The sequence below is a fragment of the Mandrillus leucophaeus genome, unplaced genomic scaffold, assembly GCF_000951045.1.
Source record: "Mandrillus leucophaeus isolate KB7577 unplaced genomic scaffold, Mleu.le_1.0 Scaffold190, whole genome shotgun sequence".
Lineage (NCBI taxonomy): Eukaryota > Metazoa > Chordata > Mammalia > Primates > Cercopithecidae > Mandrillus > Mandrillus leucophaeus.
Genome location: NW_012101921.1, coordinates 2,581,138 through 2,594,693, shown reverse-complemented (window position 1 = coordinate 2,594,693; position 13,556 = coordinate 2,581,138).

The following is a 13,556-nucleotide window of genomic DNA, read 5'->3' as shown; positions in this document are numbered from 1 at the left end:
CAAAAAAAAAAAAAAAAAAAAAAAAGGAAGAGAGATTTCTCATGTCTCTTCCTCTTGTTATAAGGACACCAGTCCTATGGGACTAGGGCCCAACGCTTCTGGTTGCATTTCACCTTAATTACTTCTTTAGAAGCCCCATTTCCAAATACAGCCACACTGGGGGGTTAGGGCTTTGACACGAATTTTGGAGGGGCACAAACATTCAGTCCATAACAGAGGCCTTCTTTGGTGTGCAGAGACAAGAGAACGTGGTGTGCAAGGAGTTAAGGCCTTTCCTGGGACTAGAATAGACTCACAGATACTATCTTCCTCCTGAGGCAGTTATGGCTGACAGCACAAGAGGAGCTACAAGGGGCCCATTGCTCCCTAGAGCCCTGAGAACAGTTGCTGGAGAAATTCTTAAATCAGTAAGAAACAGAGTTAGCTTCTGCAGTTATTAATTTCTACTAAGTAGAAACTTAGTAATGGTAATAACGGACCATGCCTAAGAGTTTGCGTTTCTTTAAATCTTAACCATTGGTGGATAGCAAGTCTTTATGCTTCTTAGTTTAAGGGAAAAAAGCAATTACAGAAAAAGCATGCTAGGGTAGACAAAGAATACTATCTTCCATCTCCTAATTATGAATACCTTAGAAAATCTTAACTGGTTGGTTCACATTATAATGTTATTCATTACATATTGTTATATATATTATGTATATACAACATATGCATAGTATATTGTTCACTTTTTATATTGTTACTCATGTGGTGATGGCTGAGTGAATAGCAGGCAGAGTGTTTAAGGGGGAAGAAAAATAAACTTTTAGGCAGCCTACGTGCCTGTTATTTTATATACATCATCTCATTTAATCTTAATAACAGCCATGAAAAAATTAGCATTAGTCCTATTTATTTATTTGTTGGCTCATTAGGGAAAGGTTAGATGAAATTTCCCCCATTTTTACAAAAAGGGAAACTAAGGCTCAGAGAGGTGACATGATTCTGAAAGTTCTCCAGCTAATAAGTGATAGAGTCACGATTCATACTCTGGGGTTTCTAATGCTGATGCCCATGTTCATTACATTCGTTGCTACCCTAATTTTGCACACCAAGACCATTAAGGCCATAACAAATGCTGTGCACACAAGCACCCAGCCCCTTTGCACGGCCCTGTATGCTCACATGTGCCTCATGTGCAGTGCTCACACGTGTACACACAGGTCTGTGCCTGCCATATCCCCCTTGCTCACATGCAGCCACAGGTTGGCTATCCAGGTCCCAGCTGGAGAATGTCCATGTGATCCTGACACAAGGTCAATATGACATCTGCTGCTTCTCCTTCTGAACACCAAGCCCTCAACCTCCAATTGTGAATTCTTCTTTGCCTCATCCTTTTATAGAAAGTAGAGGCTACACACAGTTTCTGGGTCCTTTGTCCCTGTCTGCCCAGTCTTGCAAGCTGGCCTTGACAGTGGCTCCTCTACACACCTTCAGTCCTGTGCCAGTTGACCCCACCCAGCAGGCAGCCATTTCACTGTGGGGCTTCCTGTATCAATGCACCAAATTGCACCCTGTCGCCCCCATTCCAGTGTTCAATGTGCCCGATTCTCTACTTAATTTTTAAGACTTAAGTAAGTTAACTTCTTCAGGAAGCCTTCTCATCTCCCACTCAAGGCCAGGTTGGGTGCCCCTTCCCTGAGCACCCATGGTACCCTAAATCCCCTTGTAAGAGCCCCCGCCCTTCCTTGAGGTACGGATCTCTTTTCTTGTCTATAATAGGACCTCTCCTACTAGACTGGGAGCTCTCTGAGGGCAGGCACTGGCTCTGCTGTCCTTGTATCTGTGGAGGACAGCTCATAGTAGGTGCTCAATGAGGGCTACCAAATTTAACAAAAATACAAGATGCCCAGTTAATTCTGAACTTCAGATAAACAATGAATAGTAATAATAACAATTAATAAAAATATTGCATTATTTTATCTGTCAACTCAATGCCTAATAAATGTGGATTGCATTAATTCATAGGTGAATGAGCAAACAGCACAGAAAAAGAAAAAGCAGTATATGTGGAAGAAAGCAAGAAGAATCAGCTGGCCAGGAACCTAAGACTTGTCCAAATATGTCACAAAGAGTAAAATGAGGAAAGTCCAGTAGCCAATGCCCAGAGCAGTTCCTTGTACCCAGTGAGTACTCCATCAATAGTGACTGAGAGACTGAATGAATATTTTGCAGGTGGGAGGTGGTGTTGAATGCTAGAAAAAGTAGCAAGGATGGCAAAACAGAAAGGGAGGGTTTGGTGGTGACTGTGGCTTTGGTCATGGGACATTTGAGGGAGTCAAGTGAACAGCAGGTTGCATCCTCCAAATCCCCAAAACACGGATTCACAGAGTGGCCATGTCCTTATAAGAAATCAAGACTCTCCTCCCCAGCATTGTAGGGGTCTGCGCCCGCCTCGGCACAGGGGCAGTTCAGCAGTGGCCGGGGCAGCCAGCCCGGGCCGCAGAGGCCAGGCCCGCAGGCACAGCCGCCCCCTCCAGCAGGACCTCCACTGTCAACCTTGGCCTAACTGGATGCCGGAGGATCAAGGATCATGATAAGTGCAAACCCCGATGCTCCCCTCCCCACTCACAGAGCAGAGGGAGCCACAGTTCCCCTGGGGCCCCTGGAGGGCAGGAGTCACAGCTCCCCCATCAGACTGGGCTTCCCCTGGAGCTCTGCATGCAGAACGCGGCCTTGGGGAGTTTCCCAAACCCTCTGAACCCTCTGAAACATGCGGCTGGGCTCCCAGGCCCCAGGCTGCCAGGCGGTGTTGTGGGGAGAGGGATGGTGTTGAGCTCCGGGGAGGAAACAGACCCCCATTGTCCCCCTGGGCCTGGCAGCACAAAGGGAGCCTGTGTCATGGCAGCAGCTGTATGTGGCTGACTGTGGTGGACACTGGCCTAGGAGAAGCATACAGCCTGGGGGACCCCGTCTGCTTCACATCCCTCCTAGTGGGACCCGTGGGCTGGTTCTGTGTGCCTGAGGGAAGGCATGTATGTGGGGACCACTGGCTGTCTCCCATGGTGCACACCGTGTGTTCACACCAGGAGGTCTGACTGAATGCGGGCAAGTGTATTCTTGCGTGTCTGCGTGTGGCGATACGTGTGTGCCTGGGTGAGTCTGCAAGTACATACGCATGTGGGTCTGTGAGCGTGCGCATCGCATGGAGGGCAGGTGATACTTCTGCCCACGTGGGAGCCCAGGTGCCCAAACAGGCAGCCTTCCCCAAGAGCCTGGCCAGAGACGGCAGAACTGGCTGCCGAGCTTTCTTAGGAAAAAAAGCACCAAGACTGGGACCAAGCCTCTGTCCAAGGGAAACTCAGGCTGTGCGCACACACATGCGCATGCGCGCGCGCACACGCGCGCACACACACACACACACACACACACACACACACACACACACACACACAGTGGAGGTGCTGTATTCTGCCTGGTACAGTGTTAGAGAGCAGGGCAGGGCGGGGTCGGGGGGGTGGGTTCTCCTGTGGGGTGAGGGCTGCCCAGATGCTCCTGGCACTTTGGGTGTGGATGCCTCCTTCACTCAGCCTCTCCTTGTCTCTGGCCTTGCCTTCCTTTCTGCTTCCTGGCATCCTGGACGATCAGGAAGCTCTTCCGGGTTGGGGACCCTCACACAAGGAGTCGCAGGGTAGAAAGGCAGGAATGGCTGAAGCTCTTCCAGGTTCAGGACATGTCCTGAGAGCTGAGCTGCCCAGTATGGCCTTGCATCCCTCCCATCCCAACCCCCAATGAATTGGATCCCACCCACTCAGCCTGCACTTCCAACCTTACCAGAATCAGGAAATGAGATTTCAACTCCATTCAACTAAATCCAACAAATATTTACAGAGGATCTTCTAAGCATTAGGTTCTGTAAAGCTGGGAGGGGCAGGGAGAGGCCCTTTTCTGGGCCCTCCCTCCTGGAATGACTCCAAGTTCAGGACAACAAGGCCTTCCTTTCGGCTTTGCTCCCTACTGACACCCACAGCTGCTGCCTGCACCCAGCACCCACACCCCTGCCCACTGGCCATGATCAGAGGCCCTGCCCATGAGGGATGCATGGAGGAGCCTCTCAGGGATAATGCCTACTGCACTGGTTCCCCCATCGCCCCTCCAGGGGTTGCCATATCCCCTACCCCCTTTAGGAGATGGTGCAAGGAGCTGACGAACTCCGAAGCTTGGGTTTCCTTCTGATTAGAAGGAAAAGCTGTTACTCTCCACAAAGAGGGCTCCTCTGCCTTCAGAGTCCCACCTGCTGGGCTTTTGAAAATGGACAGGCATCGCCCAGCTTATTCCATGGGAAAAGACGGAAGCTCCCTCCCTCTATCTTGGTCTCCAAGGGAAATGTGCATCATGACCCTTTGGGTTAGGGGTAAAAATATTGTGAGTTAGTTATTTTTTTCCATCTAGAAATTTAAGAATGATTTGCCAAATATTTAATAAATGGATTGACACAATGCCCTCTCTCAGTCTGTCCTGAGTCTGTCAGTCTGTCCTCAGACTGTCCTGAGTCCCCAAAAGGTTCTGTAGGAATTCCGGGGATGAAGGTGAGTTCCTCAGTGTGGGATGTGCCGGGGGGCACTTTGACTCCCTTTCAGTGAAGGTCTGAAAAGGGAGTCACTCTGACTCCCTTTCAGTGAACGGCTTCGTTATAACCATGTAATCGTCCCAGCACGTCACCAGTGTGGCTGGTTTTATAGAAATGATGCCTCAAACAGAATATTTCCATACTTCATGAATGCGAGAGGTAAAACGGAAAGCTCTTCCTTAGGCAATATGTTCTCTGGGTATCAAATCTGAGGACAATGTGTGCAGTTTTCTCTGACAGAAAAGTGAGTAGGTTCTAGATCACTGACCTTTTCTACAAGTGGCTATGAGCAGTGTGTGACCTCAGTGGGTATTTCAGACAAAAACGGTCTGTCCTACCATATTATAGTGGACATTTTAACAATAAGAGAGAGAAACAGCTTTCAACTAAAAAATATGCTAGGGAGAGAGCATTTTGAAAATGGTTATTTGGAAATGTTTCCATCATAAGGTGATCTTAGTGCTGAAAACAATGTAAATATGTCAGTTATTAAAAACTCTATCTACACAATTAAAAAAATAAGCTTGGGGCCGGGTGTGGTGGCTCACACACCTGTAATTCCAGCACTTTGGGAGACTGAGGCGGGCAGATCATGAGGTCAGGAGATCGAGATCATCCTGGCTAACAGGGTGAAACCCCATCTCTACTTAAAAAAAAAAAAAATTAGCCGGGCGTGGTGGCGGGCGCCTGTAGTCCCAGCTACTCGGGAGGCTGAGGCAGGAGAATGGCATGAACCTGGGAGGTGGAGCTTGCAGTGAGCCGAGATTGCGCCACTGCACTCCAGCCTGGGCGACAGAACGAGACTCCGTCTCAGAAAAAAAAAACAAAAAACAAAAAACAAAAAAATTAGCCAGGCGTGGTGGTGGGCACCTGCAGTTCCAGCCACTCTGGAGGCTGAGGCAGGAGAATGGCGTAAACCCGGGAGGCGGAGCTTGCAGTGAACCGAGATCATGCCACTGCACTCCAGCCTGGGCGACAGAGCGAGACTCTGTCTCAATAATAATAACAATAATAATAATAATAAGCTTGGAAAATTTTTCAAATAAAGAGTTTAAGGGAATTTTGAATCAGTTTGCTAAAATTATAAAAACAAAACCTTCCAATTATTTTTCAAGAACAACTGTTTGAAATTGGGAAAGATGGAAATTTACCAGCTAAATGTCAATTTGATTGCATCGTGAGTGAAATATAAATGCCATGAAATAGTGGGTGCAGCGAATGGTGCACTTCTATCATTTGGTAAGGTCTCTCTTATAGCAATGGCCATTATGAATACTAAGACTCAAAATAAATTGAACCAAGGCAGGGCGAGCTGGCTTACACCTGTAATCCCAACACTTTGGGAGGTCAAGGCGGGTGGATCACCTGAGGTCAGGAATTCAAGACCAGTCTGGCTAACATGGTGAAACCCCGTCTCTAGCAACAACACAAAAAGTTGCTGGGCATGGTGGCAGGCGTCTGTAATCCCAGCCACTCGGAAGACTGAGGCATGAGAATTGCTTGAACCCAGGAGGCGGAGGCTGTAGTGAGCCCAGATTGTGCCACTGTAATCCAGCCTGGGTGACAGAGTAAGACTCCATCTCAAAAAAAATAAAATAAAATAAAAAAGTTTCCATGAAAATCTCTCCAACAGAGGACATCTATATGCTGCCACCCCAGTGTGGGTGGTCCCTCACCTTATGAATCATTGCAAGATTAAGGCAAGAAAAAGGCATGCGTGTGGACAGCCAGCATGGAGTCACGGTTAATAGCATGGGCAATTCTGGAGTGGGGCTATCTCGGATCCACCCCGGTGGCCAGTTCTAGCTGAGTGATGGGCTAGTTACTCAACCTTCTTCTACTGCAGTTTCTTCTTCTGTAAAATAAGGAAAATAACAGTGTTTACTTCATGGGGTTTTAAGAAGATTAATTAGTATTTGTAAAGCACTTAAAATAGCACTACACAGAATATATATGTACACATATCCATAAATAAATATATATGTATATGAACTCCTACACTTCAATAGCAAGAAGATACCTCTAATTAAAATATAGCCCCAAAATTTGAACAGACATTTCACCAAAAAAGATATATAAATTTTTAAAAATATATAAAAGATGTTTAACCTCATTAGTTATTAGGGAAACACGAATGAAAACCACAAGGCAACAGCATTACACACCAATCAGAACGGATACAATTAAAAAAATGGACAATACCAAGTGCTGAGGAAGACTCAGAGCAACTGGAACTTTCATTCATTGCTGGTGGAAATACAGAATGGTACAGCACCTAGGAAAACACTTTGACTGTTTCTTATAAAGATAAATATCCACATATCAAACGATTCAGCACCCCTACTTCTAGATATTTAGGGAAAAGAAATGAAAACACACGTATACACAAATACACACAAATGTTTATAGCAGCTTTATTCACAATTGCCCCAAACTGGAAACAACCCAAATGTCCATCAACTGGTGAATGGATAAACACACTGTGGTACGTCCATACAATGGAATACTGCTGAGCACTAAAAGGGAACAACCTACTCATATACACAATGTGGGTGAATCTCAAAAGCAATGTCAAGTGAAAGAAGCCAGACACAAAAAGATTACATACTGTGATTCCACATACGTGTCATTCTGGAAAAAGGCAAAAGTACAGGGATGGAAAACGGACCAGAGATTCCTGGGGGTAGGAAGAGGGGAATGACTGTAAAAGGGAATGAGGGGACTTCTTGGAGTGGTGAAACTATTCTGTATTTTGATCGTGATGGTGGTTACATTCCTATATATATTTGTCAAAACTCATTGAGCTGTACACTTGATAAGGGTGAATTTTATTGTATGTAAATTATATTTCAATAAACTTGATGGAATAAACAGTGCTTAGCATGTCATAAATGCTACATAAACATTTAATAAAGCAAATGTTTCAAAGCATAGAATAATTATAGATGTATACACCCAATATATTACCAGGAATTATCTTTAAGTGGCAAGATTATTATAATTTTTAATTCCTTCTTTGTGTTTTGTGTATATAAAATAGAGTTTAAAATATATATGTAAATGGAGAAACTAATTCTAAAATTCATATGTAAGTGCAAAGAAACTAGAATAATCAAAACAACTTTTGAAGAAGCATAAAGTTGAAAGACAAACACCATCTGATTTTAACACTTATTATAAAGTTACAGTAATCAAGACAGTGTGATATTGGTATAAAGACAAGACAAACAGATGAATGGAACAGAATTGAGAGTCCAGAAATAGATCCACATTTAAATGGACAAATGATTTCCTACAAAAGCATAAAGGCAATGCAGTGCAAAAAAGGATAGTCTTGGCCAGTCACAGTGGCTCATGCCTATAATCCCAGCACTGTGGGAGGCTGAGGCAGGAGGACTGCTTGAGCTCAGGAGTTCAGCCTAGGTAACATGGCGAAACCCAGTCTCTACAAAAATATAAAAATTAGGCGGGTATGCTGGTGCATGCCTGTAGTCCCAGCTACTTGGAAGGTTGAGGTGGGAGGATCACTTGAGCCTGGGAGGACAAGGCTGCAGTGAGCCATGTTTGTGCTACTGCACTCCAGCCTCCAGCCTGAGTGACAAAGCAAGACACTGCCTCAAAAACAAAACAAAACAAAAATGATAGTCTTTTTCAACAAATGGTACTGGAACATATCCAGACGCAGAAAAGTAAACTATACTTTGCACCATATATAAAATATAACTTCAAGTGGACTCTAGACCTAAATGTAAAATCTAAAACTGCAAAACATCTAGAAGAAAGCCTTTTTGACCATGGAGTAGGTAAAAATTTCTTAGCTATAACACCAAAAGTATGATCCATAATAAAACAAATTGGTAGGTTGACCAACACAGTGAAACTCCGTCTCTACTAACACCTGAATCCCAGCTACTTGGGAGGCTGAAGCACAAGAATCACTTGAATCTGGGAGGCAGAGGCTGCAGTGAGCTGAGATCATGCCATTGCACTCCAACCAGGGCAACAAGAGCAAAACTCTGTCTCAAAAAAAAAATTTTTTTAAATAATGCCAGGTGCAGTAGCTCACACCTGCAATCCCAGAACTTTCTAAGGCCAAGGCAGGGTGATCCTTTGAAGCCAGAAGTTTGAGACCAGCCTGGGCAACATAGCAAGACCCCATCTCTACAAAAAATTAAAAAGTAAATTAAAAATTAGCCAGGCATAGCAGTATGCACCTGTAGTCCCAGCTAATTGGGAGGCTGAGATGGGAGGATCACTTAAGTCCAGGAGGTCAAGACCAACTTGGGCAACATACCAAGACCTCTTCCCTACAAACATTTTTAAAAAATTAACTGAGTGTGGTGGTGCATGCTGGTAGCCCTAGCTGCTAGGGAGGCTAAGGCAGGGGGATCGCTTCAGCCCAGGAGTTTGAGACTGCAGCGGGCCATGATCTTGCCACTACATTCCAGCATAGGTGACAGAAAGAGACCCTGTCTCTAAAAATTTTTTTTTAATTTAATAAGAAGAAAGCAGCCTAAAAAATGGATAAAAGATTTCATTCCACTAACTATTAGAATAGCTAAAATAAAAAAGACTACACCAAGTGTTGGCAAGGATGTGGAGGATCTGGAATTCTCATACACAGCTGATGAGAACTTAAATGGTACAACCACCAACCACTTAGGAAAACATTTGGACAATTTCTTAAAAAGTTAAACACATGGCCGGGCGTGGTGGCTTAAGCCTGTAATCCCAGCACTTTGGGAGGCCGAGACGGGCGGATCACGAGGTCAGGAAATTGAGACCATTCTGGCTAACATGGTGAAACCCCGTCTCTACTAAAAAAATACAAAAAACTAGCCGGGCGAGGTGGTGGGCGCCTGTAGTCCCAGCTACTCGGGAGGCTGAGGCAGGAGAATGGCGTGAACCCGGGAGGCAGAGCTTGCAGTGAGCTGAGATCCTGCCACTGCACTCCAGCCTGGGCGACAGAGCGAGACTCCATCTCAAAAAAAAAAAAAAAAAAAAAGTTAAACATACACTGCCAGGCACGGTGGCTCATGCCTGTAATCCCAGCAGTTTGGGAGGCCAATTCCTGTGGATCACAAGGTAAGGAGATCGAGACCATCCTGGCTAACGTGGTGAAACCCTGTCTCTACTAAAAATATTTAAAAATTAGCCAGATGTGGTGGCGAGTGCCTGTAGTCCCAGCTACTCAGGAGGCTGAGGCAGGAGAATGGCGTGAACCCAGAGACAGAGCTTGCAGTGAGCAGAGATCGCGCCACTGCACTCCAGCCTGGGCGACAGAGAGAGACTCCATCTCAAGAAAAAAAAAAAACTTAAACATATACATACTGTGGCCAGGTGCGGTGCCTCACGCCTGTAATCCCAATACTCTGGGAGGCTGAGGCGGGTGGATCACCTGAGGTCGGGAGTTTGAGACCAGCTGAACAACATGGAGAAACCCTGTCTCTACTAAAAATACAAAATTAGCCGGGCGTGGTGGCACATGCCTGTAATCCAGCTACTCAGGAGGCTGAGACAGAAGTATTGCTTGAATCCAGGAGGAGGCTGCGATGAGCTGAGATCGTGCCATTGCACTCCAGCCTGGGCAACCAAAGCGAAACTCCATCTCAAAAAAAAAAAAAGTTAAACATACACATACTGTGCAATCCAGCCATTCCACTCCTAGGTATTTGTCCAGAGCAATAAAAGTGTCCATACGAAGACTTATTCATCAATGCTCATACCAGCTTTATTTTTAATAGCCTAAAACTGGAAACAACCAAAATGTCCATTAACAGATGAATGGATAAACAAACTGTGTTATATCTATACAATGGAATATTACTCAGCATTGTAAAGGAATGAAGTATTGATACATGCTGCAACAGGGATGACTCTCAAAATAACTGCTGAAAGAAAGAAGCTAGGCAAAAAAAAATACCTACTGTTTGAGTCCATTTACATAAAACTCTAAAACATTGAAACTATAGTGACAAAAAGCAGATCAGTGATTTCCTGAGGATGGGGGGAATGGGAAAGAGGTAGAAGGAAGGATTACATAGGAGGAAACTTTTAGGGTGATGAAAAATTCATTTTCTTGATTGTGGTGATGGTTTCAAGGGTGTATAAATATGTCAAAACTTACCACCTGAGGTACACTGGAAATATGTGCAGTTTATCATAAGTCAATGATACCTCAATAAAGCTGTTAAAAAATAACTGATTGCTTTTGCAAGGCAGAAATGTGAGAATAAGGATATTATATTATATAATGCATTTTAATATTTCATTACTGTGTGGTCCTACTTAATTATTCATATACTAGTTAGAAAATTTTGTGATGTACAGATTATGGGTGTACCCTTATAGTTGCCTGAGTTTGATTTTGTGGTCAGTTCTATAAAATTTTGTATATCAGTCCCATGGCCAGGAACATAATCCTTTATTAATATATTGTCTGCGGGAAAATCAGAATTGGCTTATGTGACATTTACATAGTTCCCTCCATCTGCCCTGGGCTTCCTCTTCTTAAATCCATCTTACACACTGTTGCCAGACCTACCTTTTTAAAATAAATCAGACCAAGTGGTGTGGCTCATGCCTGTAATCCCAGCACTTTGGGAGGCCAAGGTGGGAGGATCACTTGAAACCAGGAGTTCAAGAGCAGCCTGGGCAACATAGCAAGTCTTATCTCTACAAACATTTTTTAAAATTAGCTGAGCATGGTAGTGTATGCCTATAGTCCCAGCTATTTGAGAGGCTAAGGTGGGAGGATCACTTGAGGCCAGGAGGTCAAGGCTGCAGTGAGCTATGATCGGGGCCCTCACTCCAGCCTGGGTGACAAGAGTGAGACTCCATCTCAAAAAAAGAAATCAGATAGCATTCCTTCCTCGTCAAGCCCCTGAGTGATTCCAAATGGTAAAGTCTAAATTCTGTAACAGGACGTTCAAGCTCCCTCACAACCACCCCATCTCCCTCACAGTCCTGTCTTCCAGGACCCTGCCCCCTCCTTATGACTCTGGACCTTTCACCAGGTGCTTTCATCACTTCAAGCTTTTGCTCAAACTGCCCAACTGTCAAGTACATCCTCCCCTTTCACATTCCTTGTGCATCTGGATAATTCTCCTACCCTTCAAGACTCAGTTCAGATATCACCCCCTACTGGAAGACTTCCCAGATTTCTCCCAGACAGAGTTAATTAATCACCATTTTCACTGCACTCTCATGGCGCCTTGCACATGCCCATACTAGTGCATTTATTCCATTGCATTGTAGTAATTAAGGTGCAACTACATTAGGTTTAATGCTCAGCTGCTATAACAAGAAAATCCCCAAATACCAGTGGTTTAACCAAGTTCATTTCTCTCTCGCATCCAAGTCCTAACTGGCATGCTTGTTCAGCTCTGCAATGTTGTTGAGAGGTAAGCTCCTTCCACGGTCAAGCGTGCCTCTCCAACAGTCCACCTTCCAGCCATCAGGACAGGGGAAGGGGACAGTGTCTCCTGCCTTTTTATGGCATGATCTAGACTTGTACCAGCACTTGATTCACATCCCATTGGCTAGAACTTAGTTACAGCCACATATGACTGCAAAGGAGACGGGAGAATGCATTTTATCCGGGGGTCCATGAGTTTCACTAAAAGTCAGGTGCTGGACTATTATGAGAGGCAAGGGAAAAGTGGATCTTGGGGTACATTATCAGTCTCTGCCACAGTTCACCAATTTAGCCACCCAACTGTCACTTTTCTTTTCACACACAAAAGACAAACACTACCTTTGGAGGAAAGCCATCTCAAGTCCCACACTGTCCTGTGCCGTACACCTCAGTCAGGCCCGGATGTGGCTACTTGTGGCCTGGAGACCCAGCACATTGAAAGACACATCATTTGCCCCCACCCTACCCTAACACATAATGATGGAATATCGTGGGATGGAATGATGGAACAGGAACCACATACCACAATTAAAAAACATCTCTTTTGGAAAATCAAACAATGGGAACTGCACAGATGGCCCCAGTCTATAGCAATTACCAAATAATGCTAGTTAGAAATTATAAAGACTCTTTGCTCTTCCATTTTCTGGAAGTCACTCCCTTGTCCAGTGTTTTCTTTGGCCCCTGGTTTTGCCCTCTGGGGGGCTCTCATTAGGTTAACATCCTACATCTGAAGTGGGCATTGGAGAACATACTTCTTTCAGTCTTCCAAACTATTTGCTTCTAGTCAGTTCCATGTGCAGGTAACTCCAGCCAAAGGTCTTGGCTTGACAGAGTTTGCCAGTCTGAAAACTCTGGTTCTATTTTTACTGGCGTCTGTGCTCTCCCCAGACCCCTCTCTCAGCTGAATGGCAGTTATCTTCAGGCCATCTGAGACAATAGGGTTGGGTGGAAAGGGAACACCCTTAATCTGATCTTGGCTGCTGGCTGGCTCCCATTGTCTGGTAGAGAATTCTTAACTGGTAAAGCCTGAGAATGGCTCAGGGCCATCATCTTACCTCCCACTACAGCTGTCTCTGCAGCACCAACTTAGGTCACTGCTTCCCTTTGGGATCTAGAAGGCGCTTGGGTCTTCTATCTCTTCAAAGCTCCAAATTCTGAGACTCCCAGTCAACTTAGATTACAGGCAACAGGCAGTGGGTTCTCTTGGCCGAACTGTATTTCCTTCCCTCTCTTCTTGCAGACTGGCCAGGTTTAACTCCATTGCATTCACCTCTCTTTTCCAGGAATTTGCTGAAAGCGGCAAGTAGCCGATACTCGCTGATTCTCAAGTTGTCCTAGAGTTACAGGCTCAGAGATCATGTGGTCTCCCTGCCAGAGGACCACAGATGACAGTTTTACCGAGTCTTTTGCCAGAGCACAATGAGGGTCACCTGTTTGGGTGAGGGAGAAAGGACAAGATGGAGGAAGGTGAACAAGAAGGCACAATCCATGTTGCTTCCGGGTTCTCCCTCACCAACATTCCCGTGC